The sequence below is a fragment of the Microcaecilia unicolor genome, chromosome 10 (assembly GCF_901765095.1).
Source record: "Microcaecilia unicolor chromosome 10, aMicUni1.1, whole genome shotgun sequence".
NCBI classification, from domain to species: Eukaryota; Metazoa; Chordata; class Amphibia; order Gymnophiona; family Siphonopidae; genus Microcaecilia; species Microcaecilia unicolor.
The window spans coordinates 47,627,652-47,649,877 of NC_044040.1; the positions used below are offsets into that span (position 1 = coordinate 47,627,652).

The following is a 22,226-nucleotide window of genomic DNA, read 5'->3' on the forward strand; positions in this document are numbered from 1 at the left end:
CTTGTGTGTGTGAGTGAGACTAACAAGTTAGTTACTTGTTCCATTAAAGGCCTGGTCGAAGAGCCAAGCTTTCACCTGCTTCCTGAAGTCATCTATTTCAATTACTCTTACAAGTATTTTTAAATGTAGCATTTTCTCCTTTGCATATATTTGGGGTTTTTTTTATTGGCTGCTATACTCAATGAGAAATGACAAGTGCGAAATGACAAGTGCAAAGCAAGTGATGTTTGTAAACTATCTTATATATTTTTGTTTAGGAAAATTCCTATGACCTTCAAGCTAAACAATTTGTGCATGAAATCAATTTGTTTTGTTGCTGCTGACAATGCATAAACCTTGAACTACATGTCTAAAATAGTTGGCTAGCACAGCAAGTCCAGTCTGTTCTAAGTGACATTTACACTGGGTCTAAAGGTCCAGACGGCTCACTTGACTTACTGGCTGACAGCAAGCTGTTGATCACTTCTGGCATTTTACACCACTGCAAATCAGTGACAAGAACAAAAGGGACAGACTGAAAATGTGAGTCAGATTATAAATGTGACAGTGAGTAAGTGTGTGTCTGTGGGGGGCAGGAGTCAGACTTAAGTCACCATAAATGTACCTCGTCAGAGAATATATTAACATTATTTCTTGCTTTGCATTGACCCAGCTGTTAAGTGCATCCTCATTATAAAGCTGGTATCTGGCATGCCTTCTTTTTACTGGTGCCAACTGACTGCTTCTCCCTCTCTTTCTTATGGGGGCCGCTACAAGCATGGCAGTTTCTATGGCAGGCCCCAAGTGGAGTGAAGTTGCCACTGCCACTCCTGGCTAAACTGGCTGCTTAACTGCAATGAAATAAAATTTTTCAAGACAAATCTCAACTTTTAAAAGTTTAAGGATGCAGCTTTAAAATATGTATAGTAAATATGGGGTTAGTGTTGTGCATTAAGGGTCCTTTTACTAATCCGTGGTAAAAAGTGGCCTCTGGTAGTGAGGGCGCATGTTTTAGGCACGTGCTGGGCCATTTTTTACTGCGGCTGCAAAAAAGCGTTGTTTTTTTTAAAGGGCTGGAAAATGGGCAAGCACAGTCATTAGCGCAGGCCTATTTATGGCCTGAGCCCTTATCGCCACCCATTGACTTAGCGGTAGGGGCTGACACGCTACCCGCATGGTAACCATGCAGTGCACAAACTGCTGACTACCACCAGGAATGCCCCCGCAGTAGAAAATAGAACATTATTTTCTACCATGGAATTTGGTGCACGCCAAACTCAGAGCTACCACCAGTGCACCCTTCTACTCCACTGCTAACTCCAGACTCCGTTCCTTTTATCTTGCTGCACCTTATGGCTGGAATAGACTTCCTGAGCCGGTACGTCAAGCTCCATCTCTGGCCATCTTCAAATCTAAGCTAAAAGTCCACCTTTTTGATGCTGCTTTTAACTCCTAACCCTTATCCACTTGTTCAGAACCCTTATTTTATCATCCTCACTTCAATATTCCCTTATCTCTTGTTTGTCTGTCCTAATTAGATTGTAAGCCTCTGTCGAGCAGGAACTGTCTCTTCATATTCAAGTGTACAGAGCTGCGTACGTCTAGTAGCGCTTTAAAATGATAAGTAGTAGTAGTAGTGCTAACCCAGCGGCAGTGCTGATTTGGCATATGCTACCCATGCATTAGCCCTCCCACGCCTTAGTAAAAGGGCCCCTAAGCAAAAAAAAAAGAAAAAAAGCATATGAGAAACAGAGGGAAAAATAATCCAAATCCATAAAACACTCAAACTGTGTAAAAAAAGAGGAAAATGCCACTTGCTTGGTGTCAATGAAGAAAAGATCTCAGTGACAAATACAGAAAAAATCGGGGAAATGTAAAGCCTGAAAAAAAAAATCGCCATCGCAGGTCAAAAAAATTCCATTTTCCACATAAGATATATGGGGTTCAAAAAACCCATATTACCAGTGTCCATAAATCACTACAATGGTATAACAACAAAACACTAAAGCGGCCTTTTACAAAGGTGCATTAGCATTTTTAGTGCACAATAAACACTAGAGACACACATAGGAATATGTGGGCATTTCTAGCGTTTAGTGCAACCTTATTTTTAGTGTGCGCTAAAAATGCTAGCGCCTTTGTTAAGCACCCCTAAATTAGGTCTTAGAAACATTTCAAAACATGCTTAAAAGCACTTAGCTTAGAAAGCACAAATAGAGAAATTCAGGGCTCCTTTTACTAAGCGGTGGTAAGCCCAATGCGGGTTTACCGCTCGCTATACAGGAAGTACCGCCGGGCTACTGTAGCAGCCCGGCGGTACTTCCCACCCCTAATGCACCATCATTTCTGGTGCTATAAAAATGTGAGCTGCCCGGTGAAGACCGCGTTAGTGCGGGAGCCCTTACCACCACCTCAGTGGGTAGTGGTAAGGGCTCCCCCCCCCCAAAATAGCCACACGGCAAGTGCTTTACTTGCCACATGGGCATTTCCTATAGGAAAACAAGACTTCCCTTTCACCAGCTGCAGTAAAAGGGAGTCTCAGTGCGCGTGAAAACCATGCACCGAAGCCAGCGCAAGCCCCCTTTTACCTCCACTTGGTAAAAGAGGCCCTCAGTGGCTATAAAGCTCAAAGCATTATCCTCCGGATTCCGTATATGGTGCACAAAATTATGAGTGCAGCTTCGGGCACATGTCCAATTTGTGCACACAATTTAATTGAGTAATGAACCAATTATCACCAATAATTGGGCACTAATTGGCAAAAATTAGAATTTATGCGTACATCTTGCTAGGCGCTAGTCTATAAAGATGAGTGTGTAAATTCTTGTGCTGGATCTGAAAAGAGGATATGGTCATGGGAGAGCGGGTTATGGGCGGTCCAAGAATTTGCATGCAGGGTTACAGAATACGGCAGATCCATACCTAATTTAGATTGGTGTAAATCTTTATGCCTAAAAGTTAAACACAGGTCTCTGCACTAGGCACTGTTCTATAAAAGGCACCCAATTCAGTCTTTCTGCAGCTAAGGGAAGATGAGAGAGCAAATGCATCTCTGGAAGAAGCTATGGCAAAATGGGTGCCTGTCAGGATCTAAGTTTGAGGGGCCCTTTTACTAAGCCGCATAAGCATCTACGCCTGCCCAACATGCGCCAAAATGGAGTTACCGCATGGCTACCACTTGTCTCTTGTGGGGACACACACATCTGAAAAATAATTTTTATTTTCGGACGCGCGTATTGGATGCGCAGCAAGTGGCATTTGGCGCGTGTAGGTCATTACCGCCCGGTGACCGCATGAGACTTTACCGCTAGGTCAATGGCTGGCAGTAAGGTCTCAGACCCAAAATGGATACACACCAATTTTGATTTTGCCACACGTCCATGTTCGGCAAAAACAAAAAAAAAAGGCCTTCTTTACAGGCACGCTGAGAAATGGATCGGCGCGCACCCAAAACCCGCGCCTACACTACCGCAAGTCATTTTTCAGCGTGCCTTTGTAAAAGGACCCCTGAGATGTGTCACTAATTTTGCAGTCTTTGCACCAATATTCCTGCTGCGGTTTGATGTCCGTGAAGCATAATTGAATTGAAGAGTATGAAGCACTGTATATATTCAAACTTTAATTGCATGAAAAATATTTTTAAAGTTTTCCAGTTATTGGCAAGAAGTTTTTTGACCCATGATTACAGTAGTCACTAAAAGCTAATTACCACAACCTGTCACTGGCAGAGGCCGTTTTCAAGTCCAAACTTAAAGCCCACCTCTTTACCACTGCTTTTGACTCCTAACCACTAATCACTTGCCCTATCCTTTCATCCTCACCTCTTTATTCCCTTACCCTTATTGTTCTGTCTGTTTACCTGTCTTATCTAGATTGTAAGCTCTTTGAGCAGGGACTGTCTTTTTGTGTATGGTGTACAGCGCTGCGTATGCCTTGTAGCGCTATAGAAATGATAAGTAGTAGTAGTTAGGAATCCTTTGCGACATCTGAGGTCTTTTTCTCCTGCCATTTTTTATTTTTCTTTGTGGACTGTCTGTAGTTTGTTGTTCACTTGTGGGTATCATTTGTGATATAGTGTGAATCCAACTCGGAGTGCCATTTATAGAATAGCGCTTAGCGTTCATTTTTTCGGCGCCATATATAGAATTTGGTCCTATGTGCTGAAGAGAAAAAAAGGCAGTTTAGCAACTAAGCCACTCTCAACAGGAGCCCCGTTTCGCTGGGGAGAGCAATCACGCTAAAAAGAAAACCAACCTACACCAGCAGCAACCCAGGTGGAGTTTTCCTCTTTTTTTACACAGTTTGGGTGTTTTATGGGTCCTTTTACTAAGCCACGTAAGCGTCTACGCATGGCCAAAGTGTGCCAAAATGGAGTTACTGCCCAACTATCGCATGGCTCTGACGGTAATTTCATTTTTGACGCGCGTCTGATACGTGCATCTGAAAAATATTTTTATTTTTGGGCGCGCGTGTAATGGACACACGCAGGTCATTATCACCCGGTTATCGCGTGAGTCTTTACCGCTAGGTCAATGGCTGGCGTTAAGGTCTCAGACCCAAAATGGACGCACGGCAATTTTGATTTTGCCACATGTCCGTTTTCGGCAAAAGAAAAAAGGCCTTTTTTACAGGCGTGCTAAAAAATGGATTGGTGCGCTCCCAAAACCCGCACCTACACTACCGCAAGCCATTTTTCAGCGCGTCTTAATAAAAGGACCCCTGATTGATTTGGATTAGTCTTACTCCCAAACTAGAGTATGTGGCATATAAGCTCAGTCTCTCAAACTGACTATTAATGCTTCCTGTAGTACTTGTATTATACCAAAAGAGATCTTCCTTCTCTAGTTCATAAGGTGCAACAATGTACAGGCAACCATGGGGTACCTGAAATTCCTTTTAATCAAACCTGTGGCTCTCAAAATAAGAGGAAATATTTCTCGAGTATGATGAATCAATTATTACTTCATCAGAAGTTTCCCAGTGAAATGAGTTCTGTATGTTCCCACTAAAGACGAACGGGAGGGGAACTTTGCCTTCAGCATTTTAACTTTCAATCTGCTCAGCTTCAAAGTCTAGCCTCAGGTTATTGCACAAACCTTTAACTGTTCTATTTAAAAAAAAAATGTACAGGTACTATATGCTGTGTGCTTTCCCTTCCTCAGAAAATGATGTTCATTCTGGATACTTATTTCAAGTGATATTTTCTAGGCCTTTCTTCTCATAAGGAAATACGATCACCAGTTTAGGGAAGAAACATTCTGGTAAGCCTTTAACCATAAAGAGGTGAAAAACAACTTGTATATTGCCTGCACACTTGAAAGTTATTCAAGTCATGTAAAACTTGTACAGTAGAAAGCCCATTATCCGGACTATTCTCTGTAGAGGGTGGTCCGGATAATCATAAATGCGGAGAATTGGACAAAACATGCCTTTTTTTTGTTACATTTGTACCCCGCGCTTTCCCACTCATGGCAGGCTCAATGTGGCTTACATATTGTATACAGGTACTTATTTGTACCTGGGGCAATGGAGGGTTAAGTGACTTGCCCAGAGTCACAAGGAGCTGCCTGTGCCTGAAGTGGGAATCAAACTCAGTTCCTCAGTTCCCCAGGACCAGAGTCCACCACCCTAACCACTAGGCCACTCCTCCACTTTTTGCCTTTTTTTCCCATTTCCAAGCAGCGTCCCCGCAAGCAATGATAGCAAGGCTGTTTCTTCTGCCGCGTCCCTGCAAGAGCAAGGCAGAAAAGGGCTTTTTTCTGCTGTGTATGAGTCAGGAAAGGACAGGGCTTTTCTCTGCGCGGACCACGAGAATTGGCTGGGAAGGTATTGGTGGATAATGGGTCCAGATAATTGGAAATCCGGATGATTGGCATTCTGCTGTATTTTTCTTTCTGTGGAGGACTCACAATCAGTTTGTATCTGTATCTGAGGCAATAGAGGGTAATTAACATGCCTAAGACCATAAGGAGCTGTACTGGGATAAGGCTCGCTGTGTTCTCAGGCACTGATCTAACCATTAGGCTACTCCTCCACTCTGTATTGCAGTTGATCCTAGATGTTCCATGAGATTGGACTTTGGTGGGGGCTAGTTTATACTGTTCAGGATGGGTAACATCAGGGCTTTTTTTGAGGGGGTACTTGAGGATACTGAGTACCGGCACCTTTTCCATTGTCTGCTAAAATTAACCAATGGACCCCAAGTTTTAATGAAAGAGCTCAGGTTCTACACACCAATTCTGCTTTGTAATAGATTCTGTGACTGGTTGCAGGGAGCCTTACTATTGTGGGGTGGGTGGGTCCCTCAGTGATCACCCCACCCCTGAAGGGTGGCCTAGCATTTGAGTACCGGCACCTTTTTTGCTGGAAAAAACACACTAGGTAACATTCAAACAGCAAAAAGGATCAGTATATTAAAACTGGTTTGAACCAGGGGTCCCCAGGACAAGGGTTATATATGATATTTTATATCGCTGAAAGTATCAGCGGGGGACCCTCAATGGAGCTAGATAAGAATGTGTCACTGTGTTGTACTGCCATTGCTTTCTTCACATGATGGAGCTTGGGAACCCCACCAGCCTTGCTACCTCTGCTGCTGCTGCTGCTGCACATCAAAGAATGGAACTTCCCTGAGCTAGATTCAGCTAAAATAAACTAATTGCATATAGGAGGCAATTTTGCACAGCTAAAGTACACAGGTACGTTCGTATCCAAGTATCATTGTCCTAGTTTTCAAAGGGAGCCTATCCAGGGAGTTTCCTTTGAAAACTGCTTACTTTTCAGGTACACTCTGCTTGTTGTTTCTGTGGACAGCAGAAAGGTAGCAAAACATCACAAGGTCGGAACACAGCTTTGCCTATTAACACACAGACGGTGTTTAATAAAACAGTTTTCGGTTGATAAAGTGATTTAACCAACCAGAAATGGCTCTTGGCCAGTTAACTGGTTAGTGCTGCCGAAAATGTCCGGTTAGCATCTCTCTCAAAACCAGCTATTTTTTTTTGGGGGGGGGGGGGGAATGCAGGGGTAGAGTTAGCACTTGACTTGGTAAGTACTGATAGTCCACACTTAGGACCAAATTCTATATATGGTGCCGAAAGACCTGTGCTGAAAAAATAACACTTAGCACTATTCTATAAATGGCGCTCAAAGTTAGGTATCACTTATTAGAATAAGCGCTTAGCACCGGGATCTGCGACTACTTTTAGGATCAAGCATATACATCAACTGAACCCTGGTATAAGTTGTCATGCCTAAATTAGGCATGGATCTCCCTTATTCTATAAATGTGCATAAATTGCAGCAATGCCACTGATCCACCCATGTTCCTCCCATGGCGGTGCTCCCTTTTTGGAACTACACGTAAACTTTCTGCATGGATCTGGGTGTGAAAATATGTGCACCGATTAGCACCAATAGTTGATTTTTAGGTCCCAATTATTGGCACTAATTGGCTCATTATTCAATTAAATGACACCCACACCCACATTTGTACACACAATTTAAAGCACCATTTATAGAATTTGGAAGTTCACCAGCCAAGGTAACCACATAAATAGGTTGCACAAATATCAGTCCTATCTTTGGGGCCCTTTTACTAAGCCGTGGCAAAAAGTGACCTGCGGCAGTGTGAGAGCATCTTTTGGGCATGTACCGGGTCTGTTTTTGCAATGTCCTGGAAAAATGACCCTTTTTTAAGGGGCTGGAAAATGGATGTGCGGCAAAATAATGTCCATTTTTGACCTGAGACCATACTGCCACCCATTGACTTAGCGGTAAGTCTTACGCGGTACCCAGGTGGTAGGCATGCAGCGTGTGCTCACTGCTGTTTACCACCAGATAAGCGCCACATAGTAGAAAATATTTTCTACCGCGTGTTTTCGGCATGGGCAAATTCAGAATTACTGACCGGGGCACATGGTAAACGGGCGGTAATGCTGATTTGGCATGCACTGGACACGCATAGGCCCTTACGCACCTTTGTAAAATGGCCCCTTTATCCGGTGCCCCATAGCTGGTTAAGTGCTGAATATTGCCTTTATAGAGGGAAAAGTAGCCTAGTGGTTAGTGCAGCAGCCTTGTGACTACTACTACTATAAATCATTTCTATAGCGCTACCAGTCGTACGCAACACTTCACAATTGAACATGAAGAAGAGCACACCCTGTCATAGTGCATTTTAATCTGCAGTAAGCACTCATTATTGCTTACTGCAGCTTAGTAAAAAACTGTCGTAGTGTTTATTACAATGGGGGGGGGGAGGCATGCACTGAAGCACAGCATATGTAGGAGCTACCACTGTAACAAGATTTTGGTTTAATTTACCCCCAAATTGTTTTGTCCCTTGTAGAGCAAAGTGTGCTCCAGCTATGTGAAATATCAAATATCATTCAAAAAATAGATTGAAGAGGTGGCCCACAGATTAACTGGGTGCTGGACACTGCCATGCTGAAGCAGCTGAGTTCAGTTCCTGGGTAAGGTCTTCTGCTACCCAGATCAGGTGGAGTTGGAGATGTGATAGCTGCTGCCATAGCAAAATTATTGGTTACATTTAGAGCCTATGATTGATTGAAGGGTTCAGAAAGAAACCTTGATGCATGGCCCCCAACTGAGGACTGTAGCTTCAGTAACTGAGTTGTGAGTCTTCTTCTTCTTCTTCCAACATTTATTTCCTCTCTACTGATAAGCGCATTTCAATGCTCATTGGTTGGATTCAGCAAGAACCTACATATCATTTAAGGGCCATCCTTGAGCAGTCAGAAGAACATAAAAGTGATATATGGTTTGCCTCTTGTCACAATCTCAGATCGCAGGTTTATCAGATTATCTTCATTCTCTCCTGTTAGTTCTTGACTTGATGATGGATACAGAAAGAATTTAGGATCTTCAGGTGGCCCATTCTTTTTCTGCCCCTGCAGAAAGTAGAAAAGTAATTCTAATCTTCATGCTGAGCCCTTCAGCATCACCGCCAAGTTATGACTATCACAACTCCCTGCAGGTAATCATAGGGGTGGTGTTAATTGGCTCTGTTGTAGTGAGGGGTTACCTACATGAGATCAGATTTTTTTCTATTTTGACATGACGTGACTTACTTAGGGTGTCTAGTGTCCTTTGCCATTTCCTCCTGCTAGATGTCTAGCAATGCTATTCCAGATTTTACATGGCAGTTTGAGTTAATGTCACTGCAATAATTCAATACCGGGTCCATTTTAGTTACATAGGCAGAGTGTTCCCATACCAGGCAAGAACACATAGTGCTGGCATAACAAAATGCATCCGTAGAGACTACGTTCATAGTTGGGTGAATTCTCCATTCTGAATTTGCAAGTTTACATTTGTTGTTTTGGTACTAACCATAGTTCTCTTTTTTTATTTTTTCCAAGGGCAATCAAATGTTAAAGGTAAGTGTACTGTCCATTTTTACTTTAACGCATATTGGACTGACACAGTAAATCAGATGTTCATCTTTCTAACTGATGTAAGTTCTTGCTTTGCACTTCCATTGGGCAGGTGGAAGGGGTAGGCCTGAGGTTTACTTAGGTTTGGTTGAAGCTGATCAATAATACTGGAGTCAGCCATACTTGTTAATGCAGGGGTGGTCAACCACAGTCCTCATGGGTCTTCACTTAGTCGGGTTTCCAAGATTACCACATGCATGAGATTGATTTGCATGTACTACTTCCATTGTATGCAAATAGATCTCATGCAAATTCATTGTGGTTGCCCACTACTGTGCTAATGCAGATTGCAAAGTGTGCTTCAGCTAGGGCAAATATCCTGTCTGTGCAGCAAAATAAGATTGGAGAGGCAAAATAAAAAAAAAAAGGGAGGGGAATATCAGGTAGCCAAAAATGGTAGAGGAAATTGCTAGGTGAAAAAAAATGTATTTGTTAACCAAAAAGAAACTGAGCATGAGAGTACTATAAAGACCTTTCACACAGCTCACAGACATGCTTATAAATATCTATTTCACCAAAATATATATGCATTCCTCATCTCTGGCTGTTTACAGACTGAAATATATTTACTAGTAAAAGTCTAAAATGAAGCATTGCCATAGTCAGCAATCCAAAATGTTTTCAATCATCCCCTATTTCTAATACATGGGCTATACATTCACATATCAAAAGTCAGATGTATATAGCCAGTGCTATTTTTCTCTCTGATAATCTCTGAGCTTTCCTGGCCTGCCTTTAGGTTTATTTCAGTCTATACAATATTGACATCACAGAATGGTCCCCCGGGGCTTTTCCTTTCAATATTAGTAAGTAGCATCTTTATTAAACATACAAAGGAATAAGCTGCCAAAGACCATTCTGTGTGTTATTTGATTTTCACTAGCTTAGTTAAGGAAAAGCCAATGGTTTTGAGGAAAATCTAATTTGCATGTCAAACTAAAATTAAGCAGTAATTCAACTAGTCACAAATTGATTCTCAATTTTTTTTTTTTGGTATAGAAAGTTCACTTAACAGTATGTTTACTAAGGTGTTTCTAACTCGCCGTTAAATTTAAGGCGCATTAAACGCTAATGCGCTTATATATTTCTATGGGCACATTAGCGTTTAATGCACGTAAACCATTTACGTGCATTGAAAACGCTAAGGTGCCCATAGCGCACCTTAGTAAACATAGGCGTTAATGTCATGTATTTAATTATACTTTTGCTTTTGGATGGTGCCAATGAAATGACAAAGCAATCCATAGATATTTCCAATGGTGTGCAAAATCTGGAATAAGCAGCTCTTAATAATGTTTTGAAGCTTTGGTTCACAATTTTCCACATAACTGCAGATGTTAAGGTAGAGCCTCATACATATTGGGCTAGATTCAGTAAATGGTGTTCAAAAATTGATGCAAAACTTTTTTTGATGCTATTCTTTAATGGACACTTAAAGATGAGCGCTCGTTATAGAATAGCATTGAGTGCCAATTGTGGTGCCCAAATATCGGTTGGAATGATGTACATCTGATTTACTGTGTCAATCCAATGTGCATTAAAGTAAAATTTGACAGCACACTTTCCTTTAAAAATTGATTGCCCTAGGGAAAAAGAGAAATACAGTCAGTGTCTTTGTTAAGTCCTGTCTGGTGGGTGCCACTTTACAAAACCAGATCACTGTATCAATGATTTTATGGTGAGAATACTAAAAGGAAATTTTAAGACAATCCAGGAACGTAAGACCTTTGAAATCAGAATGCTGAAATATTTTGACACCCACCAGACAGGACTTAACAAAGATCTGGGTTTTCTAGCCCATTATAAACCATAAACTTCTAGTACATGTATATAATATGTAAACCGTTTGATTGTAACCATAGAAAGGTGGTATATCAAACCCCATCCCCTTTCCCTTTCCCAATATTTGACTGGGTAGTAGATAAAACATAAAGGAAAAACAGAGAAGAGAGAGAAAGTTTTGAAAACAATAGAGCACTCTGTACAACCATGGGTAGAGTTAATGCCAGTGAATTTTGGTCTAATGTTCTATTAGTTCAGCTGTTGTCATATTCCTTCTCATCTAATTTCTTTCAATTTTGGGGTGACGTTAGCAGGGCAACGATGGATAGAATTGCACCTGAGAAAATGAAACAGTTCTTCTAGGAAACCTTCCCCTTGGTTTACAGATGAAATTCTGGAGGCGTCAAGAAAGGTTCTGGGCTAAATCTAAATCTGAGGACAATAGAGGAGTCTATGCAAGAAGTCTAAGCACTCAATTAGGAAAACCAAAACTGCTTACAATGTAAAATACATGTGGGCCCAAACTAAGCATTAGGAAATTACACTTCTTAGTTAATTCCATGCCCAACACCATTTCAGTAACCACTGTCATACCTATCCCATCTGCAGACCAGCTTGCAAGCTATGTTGGGCAGAGAATTATTAAAATTAAAAGCGCACTAAGTGGTACTAATATTTTCTTCACTGACCATATTAGTTTTGCTCATGGTTTTTCCCAGGGGCATAGCCAGACAACAGATTTTGGGTGGGCCTAGGTGTTGGGTGGGCCTGTGTCCTAAGTGGGTGGGCCCTGGCCCACCCAGGCCCATCTGTGGCTACGCCACTGGTTTTTCCATAGACTCACATGCAGATAGGATTTGCGTTGCAAATTGTACAAAGAGAGACTTACCGACCTGAACATGTACTGTATACCTTGGAGGAAAGGAGAAGCAGGGGTGACATGATACAGGCGTTCAAATGTTTGAAAGGTATTAATCCGCATATGAACCTTTTCCGGAGACGGGAAGGTGGTAGAACTATAGGACAAGAATTGAGGTTGCAGGGGGGGCAGACTCAGGAGTAATGTCAGGACGTATTTTTCACGGAGAAGGTTGTGGATACGTGGAATGCCCTCCCGCGGGAGGTGGTGGAGATGAAAACGGTAATGGAATTCAAGCATGCATGGGATAAACACAAAGGAATCCTGTTTAGAAGGAATGATCTATAGAATCTTAGTGGAGATTAGGTGGTGACGCCGGTATTTGGAGAATAAAACCGGTGCAAGGCGGACTTCTATGGTCTGTGCCCTGAGAAGGGCAGGGACAAATCAAACTCAGATATACATATAAAGTATTACATACCATGTAAAATGAGTTTATCTTGTTGGGCAGACTGGATGGACCGTTCAGATCTTTTTCTGCCATCATTTACTATGATTTGGTCATCCTTTTCTCCGCTAGTATTCTTCTTTGCATTGTCTTCTTGATGCATGTCCTACTTATCTAATGAAGTCGGCATCTGACCTTTTCATCAGTTGTCTAACTTTTCTTTCATGCTGTCTCAGGGCTTATTCCCTACAGACAAAGGATGAATAATCCTTACGCCTATTCCTTAAAACCCCAAGACAAACATGAGCGAAGTACTTGATTATAGGCCAGTAGCCTCCATACCACTGTTAGTTAAGGTTATGGAAAGCCTTGTTTCAAGTCAGCTCATGGACTATCTGCAGGCTCATACTATCTTATATAGCTCTCGGTCAGGGTTTAGACCCTCACATAGTACAGAGACAGTACTTACCACCCTGATTACCAACTTCAGAATGGACCTAAATCGGGGCAAGAAAATCTTGATCCTACAATTTGATATGTCTAGTGCTTTTGATACAATTGACCATGATATTATATTGGGCCTTATGGATCAGTTTGGCATTTGTGTTGAAGTCCTGCAATGGTTTGCTGGTTTCTTAAAGTCTAGTCAATATAAAGTTAAGTTATCTGGTAATTTATCTTTGCCATGGCTCTCTGTATGTAGAGTGCCCCAGGGTTCCCCGCTTTCTCCCATTTTGCTTAACATATTTATGGCCCCCTAGATTCATGTGGCTTTCTAGATTCGCATGGCTTTAACACCTTCATTGCCCCTGGTACAAAATAAGTACCTGAATATATGTAAACCACTTTGAATGTAGTTGCAAAAACCTCAGAAAGGCGATATATCAAGTCCCATTTTCCTTCCCTTCCCTATTTATGCTGATGATGTTACACTTACCGTTTATGGAGAACGTAAATTAAGTCCTGCCTAGAATTAAAACTGGCTTAGATTTGATGGAATTTTAGGCTGCTGCTTTCAAATAGAAGCTAAATAGAGACAAAACCAAGTTTCTAATTCTAACTAATTCTGCTCACCCAATGACTAACAAATATTTCTCTGTTGATAATCAGGCTCATTTTTGAAAGAGATGGACGTCCATCTTCTGACATAAATCAGCACTTGGACATCCATCTCTCAGAGATATCCAAGTCAGTATAACTGAAACTCGATTTTGGACGTCTCTAGCGGAAGTCCATCGCAAGGACGTCCAAATCTGAGGGGTCGTATCGGAGGCGTGGTGAAGGCGGGACTTGGGCGTTCCTAAGACTTGGACGTCTTTAAGCCATAATGGAAAAAAGCAGAGACGTCCAAGACTAAAACTTGGATGTTTTCACCTGGACCTGTTTTTATTACGAATAGGGCATAAAAAGGTGCCCGAAATGGCCAGATGACCACTGGAGGGAATCGGAGATGACCTCCCCTTACTCCCCCAGTGGTCACTAACCTCCTTCCACCCTCAAAAAACATCATTAAAAATATTACATGCCAGCCTCTATGCCAGCCTCAGATGTCATACTCAGGTCCATGACAGCGTATGCAGGTCCCTGGAGCAGTTTTAGTGGTGCAGTGCACTTCAGACAGGTGGACCCAGGCCCATACCCCCCCCCCCCACCTGTTACACTTGTGGAGGAAACTGTGATCCCTCCAAAGCTCACTAGAAATCCACTGTACCCACATCTAGGTGCCTTCTTCATCTGTAAGGGCTATGGTAGTGGTGTACAGTTGGGGGTAGTGGGTTTTGGGGGGGCTCAGCACACAAGGTAAGGGAGCTATGTACCTGGGAGCATTTTATGAAGTCCACTGCAGTGCCCCATTGCTGTCCTGGCGTTTCAGGGGGACCAGTATACTAGAAATGCTGACTCCTTCTACGTCCAAACGGCTTGCATTTGGACGTTTTAGACTTGGATGTCTTTGGTTTTGAAAATCGCTGAAAATCAAAGATGTCCAAATCTAAGGCCATCCAAAGGACATCCTTGGTATTTTCAAAATGAAAGATGGACGTCCATCTTTTTTCAAAAATGACCTTTTCCCCACCTCTAAATTTGAACGTTTTACAAAGACATCCAAATTCCAACTTAGACGTTTCTTTCGAAAATGCCCCTCAATGTGTCTTTCTCTTTTTCTGCCACCTTGAAAATCCTGGGAATAACTATCAACCAGTATTTATCATTTGAGCCAGAGGTTTCTGTGGTAGTTTCTAGTGTCTTTAACTCCCTATGGAGATTAAAAAGACTGAGGTCTTTCTTTTCAAATTCAATATTTCCTTCTTTAGTACAATCCTTAGTGTTGTCCAAGTTTGATTATTGTAATGCTGTTTACTCAGGTTTGAAAATCTCTCTTATCAAAAACCTTTAATCAGCCCAGAACACTGTGGCCTGTCTTGTATGCAAAGACAGTTTAGCAAATCAGCCCCTCTTTTAATCAAGTTGCATTGGCTTCCTATAAATACATGAGTCACCATTAAACTGTGCACCCTTGTTTGTAAAATTTTGTTTGGTCTTCTACTTCATTATATATGCAACACTTGCTGCAATAACCGTCACGCAATGCCCATCCTGCATTGAGAGATTATCTACTTCTCCATTTTCTGAATTGCAAGAATCTCCATTATAAATCAATTCATGATGCTAGTTTCTCATACCAAACTAAGCAATGGAATTCCTTCCTAAAATCAATTAAGTGTGTTTCTGATTATCTAAAATTTTGTAAATCATTGAAAGCATTTTTATTTAGTGAATTCCTTGCCATTGTTGATCATTATAATTCTCTTAGGTAGTTTGCTATTTTCAAATGAGTCATTCTGCTGCTTTGATGATATACCTCTTATTGTTTAATCCTTATTATACTTTGCTCTAAAATTTGATGCAAGCCATATTGAATCCAAACTTGTTTGAGATAATATGGGGTATAAATGTGATAGATAGATAGATAGATAGATAGATAGATAGATAGATAGATAGATAGATAGATAGATAGATAGATAGATAGATAGATAGATAAAATATTCATTCCCTTATCACCACCGCCAATCACTTCATGCTCGCTACTCCAGGACAAGCAAGATCGAATAAGTACACCCTCAGGGCTGCCTTAAATTTGGGGAAAGGCAACTCTTCACAGATCGATAATGGAAGTGAATTCCATTAGGCTGGAGAAAGGTAGAAAAAAGTGCTATGTTCTGTGTTGAACAAAGAGTTCTCTGAGGAATATAGGACATAATGGTTGCTGCCAGATAAGATGGTGCCTTGTTGCAAAGAGCTTTATGAGTCTGAGTCAATGTCAAAATTTTATGGTTTATTCTATAGTTAATTGAAAGCTAGTGATGGTGAATAAGTAGAGGAGTGATCCAATCAAAACATATCGCATGGGATAATAATCTAGTGGCATTATTTTGGATAGACTGAAGCCTTTTTAGACTTAAAGAATGAAGACCCACATAAATCGGTTTACAATAATCAAGTCTAGATATAACAAAGGCATTGATTAAAGTAGCACAAGCTGAGTCATCAATATAATTATGAACTGAACAAATCAGATGAGGTACATTAAAGCAAGACTTTCAAACAGCAGAAATTTGAGAATGGAATGAAAATTGGTAATCCAGATGACTCCTAAATAGCGAAATGAATCAACCAGAGCTATTGGTAGACCTTTAATGGTAGGGGCAAGGATGAGTTACAATGGTCGACCTGTTATCCATGATCCAATGATTTTAGAGGGGTTAAGAATTAGGTGGTGTTCCTGTAATCATCGCGCAATGGAGCTGAGGCATGATTGTAAAGAAAAAGGTCTGGGGCATCAGGATCCTGCAGGGAAAGCAGTCAGATGTCATGTGCACAGAAATAAAAATATGCCACAAAACAGTATTCCTGAATGAGGGTAGCAAGTGGGATGAGAAAGATATTAAAGAGAAAAGGAGACAAGACTGACCCCTGGGGAACTCCACAAGGAATTGGGTGTGAGGGGGATGAAGAGGATAAAGTAGTTACTGTAAAAGAGCATCCTGACAGAAAAGAGCAAAACAATTGGAGGTCAGTGCCCGCAATTCCTATGTCAGCTAGTCTTTGCATCAAGAGTGAATAGTTGAACATAACAAAAGTGATCCAGAGAAATGATCAATACTACTCAGCTCGAATTAAAGGCATTGTGCAAGTGGTGTCATAACTGTTTCTGTAGAGTGGTTAGACCTGAAACATGCCTGTTGGAGATGAAGAATCTAGATGTGTGTGTGTGTATGTATGTATATGGAGAGAGAGAGAGAGAGAGAGATTTATCTATCTAGATCCTTCATCTCCAATCATGTTTTAGGTCTCTCCAAATACATGCAGCGGTGGCTGGGGGAGGCGGCCTATATATATGAGAGAGAAAGAGAAGGAGATACAGATATAGATTTATCTATCTAGATTATTCATCTGCAACAGGCATGTTTCAGGTCTGACCACACTACAGAAACAGTCATGACATCACTTGCACACTGCCTTTGAGTGAGCTGAGTAGTAGTGATCATTTCTCTGTGCTGATCATTTGCCAGTAAATATATATATATATACATACACACACACACACACACTGGCATATGATAGAGAGAGAGAGAATGAATTTCCCTCAAGATATATGTAAAAATTAAAACTACACAATTTGTTACTAAAATTAACATCTCAATCCATATCTATGTATATTCCTCTCCATATATATCTATCTATACATATATGTCATTACTATTATATATATATATATATATATATATATATATATATATATATATATATATATATATATATATATATAGCTATTTCAGGGGGCATCATTAAGATCATATTGAACTGTCCTTTGGGTGTGTACTGATATAGGATTGATTGCATTTAATATTTATGCTACATTTATCAGTTCATATTCATGCTATGTAGGGTAAATGCATAAAAGTTCATGACTATCGTTAATATCTATGTAATTGAAATCATTTACTAATGACAAGTGCTGTCTTTTTTTTCTTTTTAAAGATTCTGGTAAAAGTAACCATGTGGGATTGAGTTAACAGGCAGCTAATATGATTTCAAAGAAAAGTCTTTTTGCTTTCCCCCCTGTAAACAGCCATTTGCTTCATCAGTGAAGATAATAGCTTTGTTCTTTCTTTCCAAGGTCATTGAAGCCATCCAAATGATGTGAGCTGGTATGGTTGCAGAGTTTTCTTTACCTCCAGGCAAATATAAAACAACAAACTCAGCAGCAACTTGGCAAATGCTGTCAACAGATTTGGACTCTAGTAAAATGACTGCAAGAAAGTTATGTTGATGCTACATTTAGAATAGTCTGTGACATGCTATTTGTACTGAAAATTATACTTTCATATGGATCTACTGTAGACTCTCGAGTTTCGTTTTGCAAGTCTCATATTATAAATCCTGATTATAATTTTAGTTTGATCATAGGAATAATTCACTCTGCACTATCTCACTGCTAATAAAGGGGTCATTTTATCACCCAGTGGTAGGGCTACTGCTGGGTTTGCATTCAGCAAATCAGCCCTACCACCGGGCTCACCCAGGAGCCCTGTGGTAGATCCTGCTCTGTGGCAGGCGTGTAGCTGTGGGGGCCACGGGGGCCTGGTCCCCCACAGATTTAGTCCAGGCCCCTGGTTTTGCTGAAGGGGGTTCCCAACCTTTTTCAGCGCCCGTCTCCAGCGTGCTGCATTTGTTGCTGATCTGTGCTTTCTTGAGTCCTGATGTCCTGCTCGTTCCTTTAAGTGAACCTGAGCATGGACTCAAGAAAGCACAGGTCAGCAGCGAACGCAGCGTGCTGGAGACCGGCGCTGAAAAAGATTTCAGCTGGCGGGGGTTGGGGACCCCCGCCAGCAAAGGTACCTTGTGGCGGTGGGGTGGGGGGAGATTCGGAAGCGGCTGGGGGAGGTGGCCTAAAATGTGCCTCTCCACTTTGGGCCTCTGGACCTCCCTCCCGCCGAGGTCTGGCTATGCCACTGCTCTGTGATGCACAATTTCCAGCACTAGAAAATTTTTTTATTTTCTAGCACTGGTGGGTGGGAAGTGGACATCATTGGCAATCATCAGGTTACCATCAGAGCCCTCGCCACTTCCTAATTTTTTAATTACCACATGGCCATTTACTGCGTCCTGCAAAAAAAACAACACTTTAACCCACGGCGATAAAAGATGGCCTTGTTGCATGGCAATCCTACACACCAACACCAATGTATTCCTGGGGGTTTCACAATACAATATGAAGGGGTTTAGGTAGGATTTGCACCTAAGTCCCATTATGTGAAGTCTTCTGCACTGATCACTAGGCTGCCCCCTGCTCTACTGGGATGTCTGTGTGGCCAGTTTACTAGTAATGCTGCCAGACAGATGTCCCTATGGCTTGTTTTTCTACATTTTTCCCTGAGACTTATTTTTTTATTTCAAAAATGGTATTTACAGATGGACATTTTTGGCATATACACATCTAGCCCAAAGCCATAATCAAACCAGAAATTTAGACATTTTTCTGGTTCGAATTTGGCTGTGAGCTGGACGTTTTCGGACTTAGACTTCATATTGAAATTGCCCTTTCATATGTGCATATACTAGTGTATAATTCAATGAAAGGTCTTTTCCTTGTATAAAACAGATTTTACATATAGAAACCTTTTAAAAAAAATTATCCCTTAATTCCCACTTGCAATTTCACCGAACGGTCAAAATAATAACTCGAGTGACCTTAGGGTGGTGGACTTTGGTCCTGGGGAACTGAGGAACTGAGTTCGATTCCCACTTCAGGCACAGGCAGCTCCTTGTGACTCTGGACAAGTCACTTAATCCTCCATTGCTCCATGTAAGCCGCATTGAGCCTGCCATGAGTGGGAAAGCGCGGGGTACAAATATAATAAAAAAAAATTTTTTAAATAATGACCGTGGTGATAAGGATGAAGGAATTTTATACAGATCAATTAACTCTTTCCTCTCTTTATTTTCAGCCCTAACTAAAGGCCTACTGGTTTGGTGATGTGGCATAAAATAATGCATGTGCAAAACTGGTCCAATGGAAGAAAAGCTACCATGTTTTACCTCCAGTTCATAGTGCGTGTTCTAGAGATGTTTATTTGGGGTTGTGTAGCAAGGCAGCTCAATATCCTTCCAGGCATTAAGACTACCATTTACTTTGAAATGATATATCGGGCTTCTGCTGATAGATTTGCTCTTTTTTTAGGCCAATTCAAATAATAAGAAACAAGGTAGAAAGCTTTCTTCTTCCACACTAAGGACCAGATTCAGGAAATCATGCTGAAAAATTTGTTGTGGAAAGAATTATGCATAGAGCAGTATTCTATGAAGGGCATCTCCACTTTATAGAATACTGCCTGAGGGATCCTTTTTAGAAAGCTGCGGTAAAAAGTGAGCTCTCTAGTAAAAAGTGGCCCATGGGAGTGTGGGTGCATCTCGGGAGTGGAGGAGTAGCCTAGTGGTTAGTGCAGTGGACTTTGAACCTGGGGAACTGAGTTCAATTCCCACTGCAGCTCCTTGTGACTCTGGGCAAGTCACTTAACCCTCCATTGCCCCTGGTACAAAATAAGTAAACTGCTTTGAATGTAGTTGCAAAAACCTCAGAAAGGCAGTATATCAAGTCCCATTTCCCTTTTTGGCACATGCTGGGCCACTATATACCACGGCTGGGGAAAAGGCCTTTTTTTAATGGGCCAAGAAATGGGTGTATGCAAAAATTAACTAGTGCATGCCTATTTATAGCCTGAGCCCTTACTACCAGCCATTGACCTAGCAGTAAGGGCTCATGCGTTATTCGCATGGTAACCATGCAGCACGCACCAATGTTGCCATGCAGCTGATCACCGCTGGGAATGCCCCCCATGGTAGTGCTGATTTGGCACATGCTACTGGCGCCTTATCCCTCCCACAGTTTGTTAAAGGGCCCCTACGAGCCTGATCCACGCCTAACTTAAGTTGCCTGCATTTACGCCTGCTGAAAGCTGTACTCTGTTACTAACTGGTATTCTGTACTATCAAGAAATAGTAACAAAGTAATAGTAACATAGTAAACGACAGCAGAAAAAGACCTGCACGGTCCATCCAGTCTGCTGAGGAGGAAGGAGGTGTTTTAGAGAGCTCTGCTGACTTCCAGTGGAAAGGGAGTGAGACCTAGCTCCCTCCCCAAAGATGAGGAGGGTCCCTGGGGAGAAGGCCTCAGGAAAGTCCCAGGCTATGGGGCCTCCTGGGGCCCGGGACCAGAAGGCCGAAAGGAGTGGCTCTCTCCCTGGTTTGACTACCGGGAGAAGGGAAAGGAGTCCAGTGGACCGAAGGGAGAAGCAGCCCAGTGGAGGCCACCAGAGCATTTCCCCCTCCATGGCCCAGCTTGCGGAAGGTAAGCGAGAAGACAGTGGAGGGGGGAGGAAGATAGTACAGGCCCCAGAAGGGCGCTTCCAAGGAAGGGAGAAGGAAGAGGCGATGGAAGTTTGCCAGAAGCCTTTGCTGGAGGCAGCTGAGAGTGAGAGTGAGGAGAGTGGATCGTCAGATGAGGAGTTCCTTGAAGTGAGCTATGACCCTGATGATCCAGCAAGTAGTGTGGTAAATATTGTAAGACGAATTAAGCTGGTGGAAAAAGAAGTAGTGGAGCTAGGAAAACGTCTGAAAATGGCAAGAACTATGTGTAAATTTGCCCCAGCGGAGCACAGACAAATGTATGTTAAAGAGGAAGCCCGGATATCAAAGTTGTTGGGGAAAAAAGAACACTTGTTGAACTGTTTAAAAAAGGGCTCTGTGAATCCTTTGAGGGAGCTCTATGTTAACCGAGAAAGGATGGCTTCAATACCACAGTCTGGGGGTTCAGGAACACTACAGTTGCAGCAAGCTTCAGTGTCTTCAGCAGCATTAGACTCAAAAGAGTTGTCTGGGTTCAGAGGTGACCCCACTTTAAAATACATGAGACAGTTGGCAACACAGTCCAGAGCACTTACCCAGCAGCCAGAGGATAAGGAGGCAGCGGCAGGACATGGCTCTGAGGTGGGGGCTGGAGTAGAGATCCTACCTGTGGAGGGGAGGACAGAACTCAGTAACTTTTCAAAACTCCAGATAATGGAGGCAGCAGAGGGAGACGCAGGTAGCAGCCTGTTTTCTACAGAGGTGGTGGTCGAAGTCTCAGAGGGCTTACCTGCAGTTGTGCAAACAGCAGAGACAGTTGCCGTGAAGGAGGCCCTGGTGGAAAAGGGTCAGCAGAGGCAGACTCCGGTATTTTTGGCCGGGTCTGCAATGACTGAAGTGGAAACCGAAGTAGCATGGCATCTGGAGAAGCCCCGCCCACGAAGTCCGGGAGCAGGGGAGGTCTTCCCTGAGCATGGAGTAGCTGGCGGTTTACAGGAGAGGGGTCGGAGAGAGAGAGGAATAGGAGCGGGCAGCAGCTGGGAGCTCATTTGACCAGCTGTCCATTACAAGAGGTGAAATCGGGGGGTGCTAACAGCCAGCCTGTGGCGGAATCAGGAACAGACAAGCCATGCCCCCGGGAAGCGCCAGCCATTGGGAGAACACAGGAGGGACTGCACCAGAAGCAAGGGGGAAGTAACCCGATTGTTGAGAGACTTTCGTTGACTACAGAAGTGGACATGGCAAGTCTAACAGATGTGCAGCGGGTGGTGGAGCAGACCTGCCAGCAGGACGG

At 42.3% G+C, this 22,226-nt stretch overlaps 1 long non-coding RNA gene across 1 annotated transcript; it reads left to right on the plus strand.

Moving 5' to 3' along the window:
* The first annotated feature begins 441 nt into the window (after positions 1–441).
* Positions 442–21,903, plus strand: LOC115479247. The gene is made up of 4 exons (XR_003943636.1): positions 442–522; positions 17,706–17,848; positions 21,192–21,197; positions 21,893–21,903. It is a non-coding gene; the product is annotated as an uncharacterized LOC115479247 (long non-coding RNA).
* The last annotated feature ends 323 nt before the right edge of the window (positions 21,904–22,226 follow it).